At 35.9% G+C, this 13,147-nt stretch overlaps 1 protein-coding gene across 1 annotated transcript in view; it reads right to left on the bottom strand.

Annotated features, from left to right (window-relative positions):
• The window catches only part of LOC106665077 (ATP-citrate synthase), a 49,097-nt gene extending 39,619 nt beyond the window's left edge, over positions 1 to 9,478 (bottom strand). Inside the window, exon 1 of the mRNA XM_014391261.2 lies at positions 9,153 to 9,478. The gene's annotated coding sequence lies outside the window, so the exon portion shown is untranslated. The remainder of the gene's footprint in view (positions 1 to 9,152) is intronic.
• Positions 9,479 to 13,147: the final 3,669 nt, after the last annotated feature.

Genomic DNA, 13,147 nt, shown 5'->3' with positions numbered 1-13,147 from the left:
ATAGACAGATAGATAAGAGAGACTAATAGAAAGAGAGAGAGAGAGAGAGAGAGAGAGAGTGAAAGAGCGTGAGAGAAAGACAGAGGAGTGAGAGAAATTTAGATAGCAGAGGAGAGAAAGAAAGCGAGAGAGATGGAAAGAAACAAACAGAAAAAACGAGATAGACAGAAAGAGAAAGAAAGGGAGAGAAAGAGAGATAGGAGAGAGACGGAGGAGTGAGAAAAAATACAGATAGCACAGGAGAGAAAGAAAAAGAAAAGGAAGTGAAAGAGAAAGTGATAGAGACTGACAGAGTACGAGTGACAAAGAGACAGACAGATATATAATAAAATATAGTCCAGTTTTAAAAGTAGAAGTTGATTTGAAAAACATGTTCTGTTTTTCCATATTTTTTTGGTCATTGGCCAGTAGTTCGATCAGCTTGATTCTATAGCACACGCGAATCGCGTTCCATCATAAGAGAATGTACAGCGAAAACAAGAGGACCTGATGATCAGGCAACACAATACTGTTGTAAACAGCCACTGTGACAAAGCCAAAGGAAGTCAGTAGTTGGCGAGATCTCGAAGAAATCATAAGAAAGGCGATCACATAAGGTGATCATGAGATATCCAGAAAGCAAGGTTGTCGGGTAATCGATTAAAATGCGGTCAGCATGCGAGTTACGGAAATAAGTCTTGGCTCTATAGTCAAGCTCGAGGACACTGTTAAGTTCATTTCCCATTGCATAACTTTCGCTAATAGAATAAACACACCCAGCACAACGATAAATTAACATTTTAAAAACATAAATGCAAAAATTGTAACGAGTTTCCCGACATTACTACCGTCAATCTTTCAAGGATAGACTTTTTATTATAAATCCTTCTTAAACAGGCTAAATGTACAATGCTTTTCTTATATTATTTTTACAAATTTACAAATTGCAATATGTATATAATATTCCTCGTCCTAATGTCTCTATTTACAGGATTAGACAGTACACTTAATCTTTGTTAAAAACTATATCTTATTTTTGATTGGTCACAGGTTTATTTCAACACGACACCAGATGTACTCCTTAAAACATCTCCTGACCAGCCAAAAAATACCCCTGCATATCAAACGCTTGATTTATCTAACAATAGTAAGACCGATTTGGCAGCACAGCTGTTCAATATGGTCCTCGGCTTCAGAAACACAAGTAAAGAAAATCCAAACCGTTCAGAATCGCATCGTTCGTCTGACAACTGCGGCCCCATGGTACGTACGCAACGTCGCAATCCACCGGGGTTTGGATATACCAGATGTCCGGACAGTAATAAAGGACTCATACGATCGGCACAATGAAAAAATACTGTCACACCCTAACCCACTAATGCAGGATATCGCCAACAATCAGCCACCCCCGAGACATCTAAGACGGTTAAAACGTAAAAGGCACTCCGATCTGGCTAATGAAACTTGAATAGACAAATGTGAAAAAAAAAAATAATTTATTGTTACTTAATCCTTATTTATTAATTTATAAGCCGTTATAGTACAAATCGTTGCTTCCTATTTTTAAATACTATGTGAGGAACGCCGCTGGGTGTCTTACCTCACCACACTTCTTTTTTTTTGTATAATATTATGTGTGTATCTACTGTGATAATAACTATAATGTTGCAAAATTTATTGTGTATATTATTTTTTACCCTATCTTTTCTTACATACATCACTAATTTGATTTACATTAATACTGCACACTTTAAAATATTAGGAAGTTTTTTTTTTAATAGTTAACGAAGTTATTTTTCTAAAATAACTAAACGCTATCGGTTGAGCAGAACATAATATATTTAACACACTTGAAATAAGACTTTCCAAAATCATTTAAAAATGGAATTATTACGAAAATTTTGTTTTGCTACTACTTTGGCGTTTCTTGCGGATTATTAAATACAAATAGGACTTGTTAGGAAATAGTTTGACTTTCTAAATTTTAATCGGGTTATAATCTTCTTTCCTTCAAAACCTTCAAACTTGAACGAAAACAAACCACTAAAAACTAAACTGAGAATTTACAGACGACATGGGATTCGGTCCAGTGTAGCTGTGACAATATTAATACTAGGCCTTAGACAATTACACAACTTGGGCATTTTCAATGAAGATCCCATTTGTAGATTATGCAATGAGGAGGAAGAAACAGGCACTCATATATTCGAATGTGAAGCAATCGGTCAATGAAGTCAAAACCTTAGAATACAAAGAAAAGCCAGGGAAATGAATTGTAACAACGAGAGTCAAATAAGGATGAAAAAATAAGGTTGAAGCACTAAGGAAATAGGAAAGTACAATAAGCCAGAGGGCGGCAGTACTTTGGACTTAACCCGCATTTCCTAATCAGCTGTCATCATCATCGGACTTAGACAATTTCAAAATATCTTACGAAATCAAGTTCCTTAGTTCAACCCTCCAACCGTTGTTGTACGCCAGATGTTTAAACAATTAGAACCCCACCCTCCTGTAAGCTCTTTTTCACCCTAGTACAATAAAACGAACCATACCGGATTCAGAACGATATACGCACTAAACTAGCAAAACAAACCGTAATATTGATTTGGCAAGAAAGCAATACCTTTTTTTCAATTATAGGATTAATTAGTTCAATATTTACATTTTTGTCAATATTATTTTCGTTTATAAATACGCTTGTTTAATCCCTAAATTAAAAGGCTTTATTTCTCATCAGTTTCTGTTTTCAACTTCTTTAGTTATTTCGAATAATTTAATAGGTAATTGGTAATTTGCTCGATTTAAAGAAGTAAATTGTGTTCTTGAAGATAATGCGCGCAGTGGATGTCGCTCTGATGTTGACGACGAAATATTGAGGCAGAGCCTAGAAGAGAATCCCTTTTTGACGACCCGAAACTAGGACAGATGTTAAACGTTTCCCGTTCAACATTGGAACATTGTTCAAAAGTACGCTACATGGATCCAACACGAACTCAGCGAAATGAAAATGTATTGCATAGCAATTTTCTCTTCACCCCGCTGTCGTCACTCTTATAACCCATTTCTTCAAAATTAATAACATGTGACGAAAATTGGATCACATCACATGCAAAAACATAGTCCGCAAAAAAGCTTATTGCTAACCAGGTCAACGGCCCCGGTTGTCCGAGAAAAACCCTGGATACAATGTTTACAGCAATAAAAAAAAATTCTCAAATTTTTCGCCTTCCGAATTTTATTTCGAAATTCACAAAAATGGGATAACTTTGAAAGTACTACACCAATCCACAGGAAACTACAGGGATTAGAACCTTATAAATGCACATAATGGTTTGTTATGTTAAAATATAAGGAGGTTCGCTAGTGCTATTTTGCTATCTGTATAGCCCCTCCCCCCCCAACATTTTGGTCCTCCGGGCCGGAAGCAAGTGGGGGAGGCCACACGAAGTACAACAAAACGTTAACCCTAAATGTAGTTTTATAAAAAACAAAACAACATTTTTTATTCGGTCCTTAACAGGCCCACTTTGGCCTCCATAACTAAATTAGAATGCGAGATATAAAATGAAACGTTCCGGGAGTTTTGTTGATTTCATCAAATGTGATGAATTAAATTATGATTTTCAATTGATTTCAATGACATGAAACCACAAGTTTCTTCAGACTGCCTGAAAGTAATGATAATCAGGTCTCTAATGGTTACAATACCGTTCAATTCGTATCATATCCGAATGTGTTATGCATTTTTAAATGTAACGCTGGACATCGGAAGAAAAAACTTCCCCGACCGATCTAGTCCAAGACACTACATTCCATTGGTATAATTAATATATACAACCATATTTGTTTATTTAAAGCTTACATAATTAATGATATTTACAATTTATAATTACACCTTGCCCTTTTATAATTATACTTTGGCCAGATTCGAATAAAACAGACGAACTAGTTATAGATTAAATTAATTTTTAAACATGATTTTATTTCAAAAATCTATGCAAATCATAAAGCTTGGTGTGATTTCAAACATAACCGACAGGAAAGGGGTTTTCTTAAGGGGTTCTCTCCGACGTAATTAGTGATCAGTTTTCAATTATTATTATTATTATTATAAAAACGATCAGGAAGGAGGTAATTTAAAAGCAAGCAATGAGTTACTTCGTCAATCTTTCAAGATATATCTTATTCATACTTTACTCAAAGCGACTATTGGTTTTTGCAACTTGTTATGCGTCTAACCTCATTCAACACAATTACATACATGCATAACAAAGGCAGAAAAATGTCTTAAAAAATTACAATATTTTTTCTCGGCTCCTCGGGCCCATTCTAGGGAGGAGACGCTAGGACATTTATCTTTTCAACATGTATGAAAAATTTGTTTTTACATTTAATTAGATTCATTTTAAGCCACTTAACTTCTGGAACTATTTAAGTACAATTATCAGGGTTTCAAAAAATAGGTTTGAATAGGTCTCAAAATATAATTATGATTTTGATGATACTTTTTACAGTATAGTCTTACATTTTCATATTATTATTAAGTTTCAACAAATGAATAATTTTATTGTCAAAACAGAACATTGAAAAATAAGGGAATGAGGCATAGAACTATGCTAATACAATATTACTGATTACTGATTTATTCAAGCCCAAATCTGCACATGCATGTACATACGTGTACAGTGTACAGAGTTGAACCTACCAGTTTTCAGAGTCCAATGGCAATTGCAGCTTTTGTTTTTTACAATACGTTACCGGCAGGCCTTGACAACCTCGGGAGATGGTAGTCCGGGATCAGACCCTGGTCTTATCCGTCCAGCCATTGAGGTTGGGCTCCGGGTACTATCAACAGCTAGGTCATTTCAGCACCCAACGAAATCAAAAATATAAGATTTCCTATTATCATTCATTCAGTTAGGGCGGTGAAAAACTCGATATTCTTCATCACCCCCTTTCACTCTCAAGCCAATAAATACTCACTCTCCACACACGCTAGAGACACAAAACTATCATTATTATATACAATAAAAGAACCCTTCTCTAAGAATGGAAACAAGAACCCTTTAATTAGGTGGGACACGTCGAGCAAGCTTTCTCTGCATTCCAGGATTTGGCCCAAATGTAATTGTCCGTCTGGCATCTCGCATGCCCTATTCTTAATCGTCTGAGGATGGCCCTTTTTCTACGCATCAGGTCTACCGAGGGCCACCCATCGACCAAGAACTTGATACGTGAGGTTTGTTTATTGATCCGGCCCACAAACGCTGTTACTTTCTTTTAATCGTGTTTTTGTAACATTTTTAGCGTTAGAGAACCGTATCGAAGTGCTTAAGTCCGTAATATTATGTTAAGAGTTATGAAAATTATTTTAATCTTTTATTTATATTATTATCTGCTTCAACCAAAAGTGATGGATTGCCAAATTTTACCTATTTACTACGGTTAGTGGTGAAAGAATAATTAGCTTTTTTATTTAAAAAAACAAATAAATTGTAAAGCATAATTTTATGACAATTATTTTAATGATAGTTATACATTATTTATTTGTAGTATGTACTAGGTTTTACTCGCGACTTCAATCATGCGAGACTCTGTTTCAATGTACCTTTCTAATGCGATGAGGAGTGGTAGTGTGACTTTCTAATATAATGGCCCTTTCCCAAATTCTTGACCTTCGTTAGCTATTGGGGCGTCCTCTGTGACCTTCAACTGCATGATGCTCCATGGTACACAATTGTCCATATACCATTGTCCCTTAGGGATGAAATTTCAAAGAATCCTTTCTCAGCGGCTATCCTTGTCATTGTAGGAATGCACTGTCGAAATTTCAACCGTTTGTATCCATCGGTTGGGTCTGTGCGTTGTCTGTCAGTCAAGAACTGTTTTATACTCTTTGACAGGCAAAAAATTCCACCCAATTGATTTTTTTCTCGATAAAAGAAAATTCTGCCCTTGATTTATCTCATTGTTTTTACCAGTAAATATTTGTTTATGCTGTTTCAAATTACTTAACACTTAATCCATAATCCAAACCAAGGATAAAGGATTTTTCAATGTATTACTTTTTTACGGAATTTAAAACGTTTATTCAGCTTCATTTAAATTCTGAAGAAATGAACTGTTTAGTTTTCTTTGTTGTTCTGTGATGTAATTTCAATTTTCAAACTTAAAAATGCCACATAGTGTGAAAATGTTGCGCGTGGTGTGGCACTTATTGACGATGGGCGCTCCATCAGGTATGCGGCTATTGCCATCGGAGTTCCCTACGAAACTCTGCGAGACGCCGTTAGACTTCCGTCCGAGAAAGTGGGTCCTACCATAGAAGGCCCGGTTCTGGACGCCCTAGGATGGATGACACAGATCTCCATAGGAAGACAGTTTTTTGACTTTCAGAATTTTGCGAAACCGGCACCTTACTGTGTTCAAGCTATTCATCAACTCCAGGAAGTTCGAGGTGTCCAAATTTCTGAACGCACTCCTCGAAGAAGAATAAATCAGTGTGGACTGATGGCTTTTCGCCCCGTAAGAGGACCAGAATTGACCAGAACATAGAGCTGCACGTCTCCCATTTGTTCGAGTGCAGTCATTTGTCTTAAGGCAATTGGACTGCTGTACTTTTTACAGATGAGTGTAGATTTGTTCTACGACTCCAGATGGGGGTGAAGGAGTATGGAGAAGGCGAAATGAAAGGTAAGAAGCCTGTAATTCATCCTAGAGCCAACCTTTTCAACGTAGCTCAGTGATGGTGTGGGCGGGAATTTCAATGGAGAGTCATACAGTGTTGGTTGTCGTTCGTGGAGGGTCTTTGACGGTCCCAATGTGGATGAAATTGTGCAACATCATGCGTTGCCTATCCTTAATGACCGTCCACATGTTGCTCGCATAGTACAAACGTACCTTTAACAGCATATAACATCAGGGTCTTAGCCTGGCCAGCCCGTTCTCCAAACTTGAACCCCACCGAACATTTACGGCGGTTTATTTACCTCAAAAGGCGAATAAGAGCATGTCCATCACTTCCTGTACACTTCACGACCTTGAAAGGTCTTTTCGTGAAGAATGGGCTAAAATCCAGCAAAGAGACATTTGCAGACTGGTAGAAAGTATGCCGAGGCGTCTTCGAGATGTAATTAAGGTAAGAGAGAAAATACGCGATATTGAAATGTTAAATAAAAATCTAAAATAAAATTAAAACAAATTTTATCTGTACGTCTTTTTTTTCTTTTTTTTTTTCATTTGCCTTAGAAATTTACATGTCTTTTACGTTTTTATACAGACTCAATAATTAAACGTTAAAAGACGTGAAACTTTGATTACTATATAAAAATATATACAAACAAATCAAATTATATTACAAGTGGGTGGAATTTTTTGCCTGTCAGTGTATATAGATAGGGATGGAATTTCAAAAATTCCTTTCTTGGCGGTTATCATTATAGGAATGCCGAAATTTCGGCCCTTTAGATTCAGGGGTTTGGTCTGTGCGTTGTCTGCCAGTCAGTCACGGAACAGGTATATATACATATGTGCGTGTGCGTGCGTGCGTGCGTGTGTGTGGTGAACAGCTTCCCCAAAATTGATGGATTTACAAATTTGACTTATTTCTTATTTCAGTGGTGAAGGAATGATTCGCTGTTTTTTTTTAAATTAAATAAGATTTATGAAAATTATTTTAATATTTGATCTACATTGTTATTATATTGATCTATTTTGAGGAATCTATTTCGATAGATAAAAAAACCACATGATGAAGAATATAGACATTAATGGTCGATAAAATAAAGTGAAAATAAATAAATGACAACGATTATAGGAAGTCTTCGGTTTGAGTGTTTATTTAGTCAAACAAACATAAATATAATAAAAAATAAATAAATTGAGAAATGAAAAGGAATAAGACAAATTTAATAGATCAAAATTGCCAAGACCTGACTTTTCTCATATTTCTTATGTGAATGTAAAATTGTCATTTTTCTCCCTATCTCGATATGCCCTGCCAAAATAAAAGTTTTGTTTTTATCAGTGTAAATTTTAAGTCTTGGAGAAATTCAGTTTTGTCTGCTACGGAGATGGATTTGCCCCGATGTACCGAGTAAAATGTGGTGATCAGCTTCCACCAAAATTGATGGATTTCCAAATTTGATTTATTTCTTACTTCAGTGGTGAAGGAATGATTCATTGCTATTTTAATAAATAAGCTTTATGATTTTAATATTTGATCTATAATATTATTTTGATCTATGTTGAGGGATCTATTTCGACTAGATAAAAAACCCCATGATGAAGAATGTAGACATTGGTCGATAAAATAAATAGAAAATAAATAAATGACAATGATTATTAGAAGTCTTCGTATTGAGTGTTTATTATATTATTCTAATCTAGTGAAACAAATATTAATGTAATAAAAACTAAAGGGGGGCGTGGGTGGCCGCAACGGTTTAGGCGTTGACACGTTGCTCATCACTGTAAGGTAAAGGTCCTTGGGTTCGAATCCAGCTGCCCTGAATTCGAACCCGACATATTTAAAATGGGCTTTTTTTTTTCAAAAACACCGGCACCCCGAGGGTTGTTATAACCTCTGCTGTTGCGAATCCTCGTAAAAAAAATAAATAAATAAAAACTAGATAAATTGAGAAATGATGAAAGAATAAGAAAAATTTAATAGATCAAAATTGCAGACTTGACTTTTCTCATATTACTTATTTGAATATAAACGTCATTTTTCACCCTATCTCGATATGACCTGCCAAAATAAAAGTTTTGGTTTTATTCGTGTAAGTTTTAAGTCCTGGAGATATTCAGTTTTTTCTGTTACGGAGATGGATTTGCCCCGATGGACCGAGTAAAATGTGGTGATCAGCTTCCACCAAAATTGATGGATTTCCAAATTTCACTTATTTCCTACTTTCACTGGTTAACAACTCCCTGTTATTTTTTGAATTTGGTAAACATGTAAAAACCAAAGGGAAGGAAAATACAAATATCATCGGATCAATCAAAATTGCAATTGTATTACTATAAAGCTTCCACTTGGTAGATCTAATTAAAACGATGAATTTAAACGTTAATTATATATTTTGATGTATGTAAATGTTATAACCCAACTGACGTGAGTTGCGCTTCGGAGGTCACGTGGAAGAGGAAGGTTTGGAAAAAAGACAACTTACGGTAACGAGGAGGCTGCCACGTCTCAAACGGAGTGAAATCTGCTGCAGAGGAGTCGAGGAATTATCATAGGAGGTGTCAGACCTCGGCCCTGGAATCACAAACAAATCGGCACTGGGAGTACACGACACTGTTCACCCGGTTTCCGATCGGGAGGGATGGTTGTAAGCCGACTTGGCAGAATGCGCTGCAGACAGCCAACCCACCTTCCAACTTGGCAAGTAAGACGGGAATGTAGATTTCGAGTTTCTCATGAGGTGGAATTTGTCACCGAGTGACGTCCGTACCGTGATTTTTCTTCCATACGCAACTGGGTTTCCCTGTTTGGTCATGCCGGGTGACAAGGTCGAGAAACAAATGACTGTACTCGACCCAGTCCCGCCAGGATTTAAAAACTAATCCTTGGCATGTTCTAATCCAAGAAGTTCAGATTTCTTTTAAATGAAGCTGCCACCGGTGACCAGGGTTACCAAATTCCCATAAATTCCTTTATCCTGACATTTTCTTTTGAAATTCTATTACTTATTACAGTTAACCATCGAAAAAGAGACAATAATGCCATCAGAGTTACGAATTGTTGTATTCTTATACTTATTAAAATCGTAGGTTTCAAAGTTAAAAATAGATGCTTCATATTTATTCACCATTTAAATCAATATTTATAAATATAAATACTGGTGGGTTCCTCACTGAAGATGGCCAAAGCCGAACCACGTTGAGTAATATCAAGAAAAGGCAACAAGAAAGGGGACGCCCTTGTAAGAACAAAAGCTGTTGAACCACTGATAGGATGCCCTTCTGTAACATAGAAATCCACAATTTCGATAAACACCTCAGACAGAAGGATAAAAAGAAATTAGGGAACAATGGATTTCACTTATTGGATACAAACAATCCAAGAACATCCCAACAAACTTTGGTATGGTTAGGGATGGTCAATACATTAAAGAAATCAGGGAAAATTGCGAATCCAGACAGGTTTCTTACAGGACTGCAAACTAGATGGACCCAACGTGACAAGTGCAGATTCTGCGAAGAAGCAGAGAAAATACCAACACAACGACTTACAAAATGTGGTGCATCATTTGTCCGCAGAAGGAAGCTTTTCGGGCCATACAATGTAAACGTAATTCACCCACTGAAACCTGGCGTACTAATCAAGTTTCCTTGATGAACTAGGACTCACTGGTGTGCTATAAGCACTGGTGGTTCAACAATTCCTAAAGGGCACAGTTTAATATACATCCCGACTAGTACATCTACATCTAACATCAAGAACATGCGAGTGGAATAAATGAATACGATAATATTTGAAAACTCCATGAAGGAACGTCTACTGCGTTTCAGCCTCTCTCCATCTTTATAGCAATACAAGCATTGCCTATACTCAGTGGTTCATACGTTCCCTTAATTCATACATACGTAGTACCACACAGACCCTTCACTGAAGAGGGCGAAATGCCATCTGACAGACCAAACCAGAGAGAACAAGGTGATCGTTAACGATGAAAATACCAGCTATTCATTTTTGTCGTTCTATTTCCACCTAATTCTAATTATTATTTATGATGATAAATGGTTGGTCATGTTTGTTGACCTGCTAGTGGTTGAACAGATGTTGAATTCATTGATACATCAGTCTCGTGAGATTTTCTTTGTGGTTTGTAGAGCGATGAACCAAGTGTGTCAGGAGGTCAAACTGAAGATGGTGAAATACCGAAACACGTCTGACAGAATAACCAACAAAGGGAGGACGCCATAAAATTTTTTAAAAAAAGCGCGTACTAACTAACTAAGCATTCTTCGACTACAAAGGACTTCTCAAAAGTTCAAAATACACAAATTTCGAAAAATTAAAAAAAGCTTATAATCATAAATAAAAATATCAATAATATTTTAGGAACGAATTTTAGGTCGACGGATGTACTATCAAACAAACGGCAGACCTTTTAAAAGTGCAGACAAATAGAGATTTTTAAAAAAGTAATGTTTCCTATTAGTACACTTATGTTTACTGGTCTAATTGACCAAATTACTTATTTCAATCAATTATTCTTGTTATGTAAGGTCTTGGTTGAGATGAAAAGTTAGTGTCACGAGCGGGCTTCGAACCCACGACCTCTAACCACTTAAGCTATCGTGAATTCGATCCACTCGGACACCAACATCCCGCTCGTGACATCAACTTTTTCATCTCAGCCAGGACCTACCATAAAAAGAATAGCTAATTGAAATAAGTAATTGTTTCCGTTGAAATGCTGCCCACAATCCCTTGCGCCCTAATTCCTGGACTGCTTCCCTCCTAACTCGCTCCCGCGTAACTTGCTGTCATGCTGCCAAGAGGAACGTACGTCTTTGCTTCTTGCTTCCGTGCTTAAAATCAGAAGTGTTAGCATTCTTTAAATCCTTACATCAAGACTTAGAAGTTATTTTCAGTTTAATTTTCTTTTAATTTAAAATCACGGGAGTGAAATCCGCCAGCTGCCAACAGAAAAGGTTCGGACTGAACCTAGCAGGTATCGTGGTAATCTAAGCCATCATATTATCCTTGGCCTTGGTTATGTTGAGGGTTTATGTGCTGCATAGCTTGGCCCGAAAAGAAAATTAGCGAGGAGGACTACATACCCGTTCACCTCAGGTATTGAGTTTTATTTAATTTTAGCTTATTTAATCATTTCAATTATTTTTTTCGCGACCACACCAGCACGCGCCTTATTTAATGGGGGGGCCTACAGAATTGAATATTAAGTACATTAATTTTTGAAAAACGAAAGAGACTGAAATTATTAATAATAAAATGCATTAAACGCTAGTTTACCAGATACATCATCAATAAGTTTAAAAAAATCACACCCTAGCAGAATATCATACAAAAACATCACAGAACTGCAGAAATGCAAAAAGCAAGAAATTAAAATTTAGCAGAAAAAAACAGTATTGAAATTAACTTGTTTCTTGTAATGCAATTTGAAAAATATAGCTTTTATTTAATGATTACTGATTTATATAAGATCAAATCTTCACATGCATGTATAATACACGTGTTCAGGGTTTCTTTCTTACTTCTACATCGTCTTCATTTTTCCTTACTTATTTACATACTCAATTAGATATTTCTTCATCACCCTTTACACCTGATGTATAACTTAGCTAATTGAGAGTTGATGGTGTGCTCAATATTACACCACTGGGCCTTTCATACTACACATTCACACCAATAAATACATTCTCTTTCACACCACTAGGGACGTAAAACTATCGTTAATATTTGCATTAAAACACTCCTGTTTGCTCCAAGAATCGAAAGAGGAATACTCTCAGATGCTCGCAGTTGTGCTCAAATTCTATGAAAGTGATTTGAGAATATCGGGTGGCACTCCTATGCGCTCTATATATGGAGCCAAGGAATTGTAGCCTTTAGCTGGTTTTTTCTTTTTCAAATGTAGTCAAAATTTAAAAAAAAAGTCAGTTAGCAAAAGTAGTTGCGTTTTCAAACTGACATCTATGCTTTAATTTTTGGATTAACAATAGTTTGTATTAATCTTTTTGTATTGGTTAAGATAAAAAAGTCAGTGTCACTTGGGTTGAGATGGGAAGTTAGTGTCCGAGTGGATCGAAGTCACGATAGCTCAAGTGGTAGAGCAGTGGCGTATTTAGCCAAAGGTTGTGGGTTCAAATCCCGCTCGTGACACTGACTTTTTTATCTCAACCAATACCTTACATAAAGATTAATTAATTGAAAGATGTTATTTGGTCAATCAGACCATGAAATCTAATGAATTTAATAGTTTTTATCTTTTAATTTATGCTGGAGTAAATCTTTAATGTCTATAAATGTTCCATTCATTCTTCTCTTCTAATACAGAGAACATAATGCTAAAAATAATTTTCATATCTATTATTATTTATTTATAAAAAAAGAATGATGTAAGCATATGGTTTATTCTTTTTTTTCCAATGTTTAACAGATTATTTGCTATAAAAAATATCTCACCTT

Source organism: Cimex lectularius, unplaced genomic scaffold (genome assembly GCF_000648675.2).
Source record: "Cimex lectularius strain Harlan isolate CLEC.00 unplaced genomic scaffold, Clec_2.1 scaffold172, whole genome shotgun sequence".
Classification (NCBI taxonomy): domain Eukaryota; kingdom Metazoa; phylum Arthropoda; class Insecta; order Hemiptera; family Cimicidae; genus Cimex; species Cimex lectularius.
The sequence above is the reverse complement of the archived record's forward strand: the minus strand, read 5'-3'. Positions and strand labels throughout refer to the sequence as shown.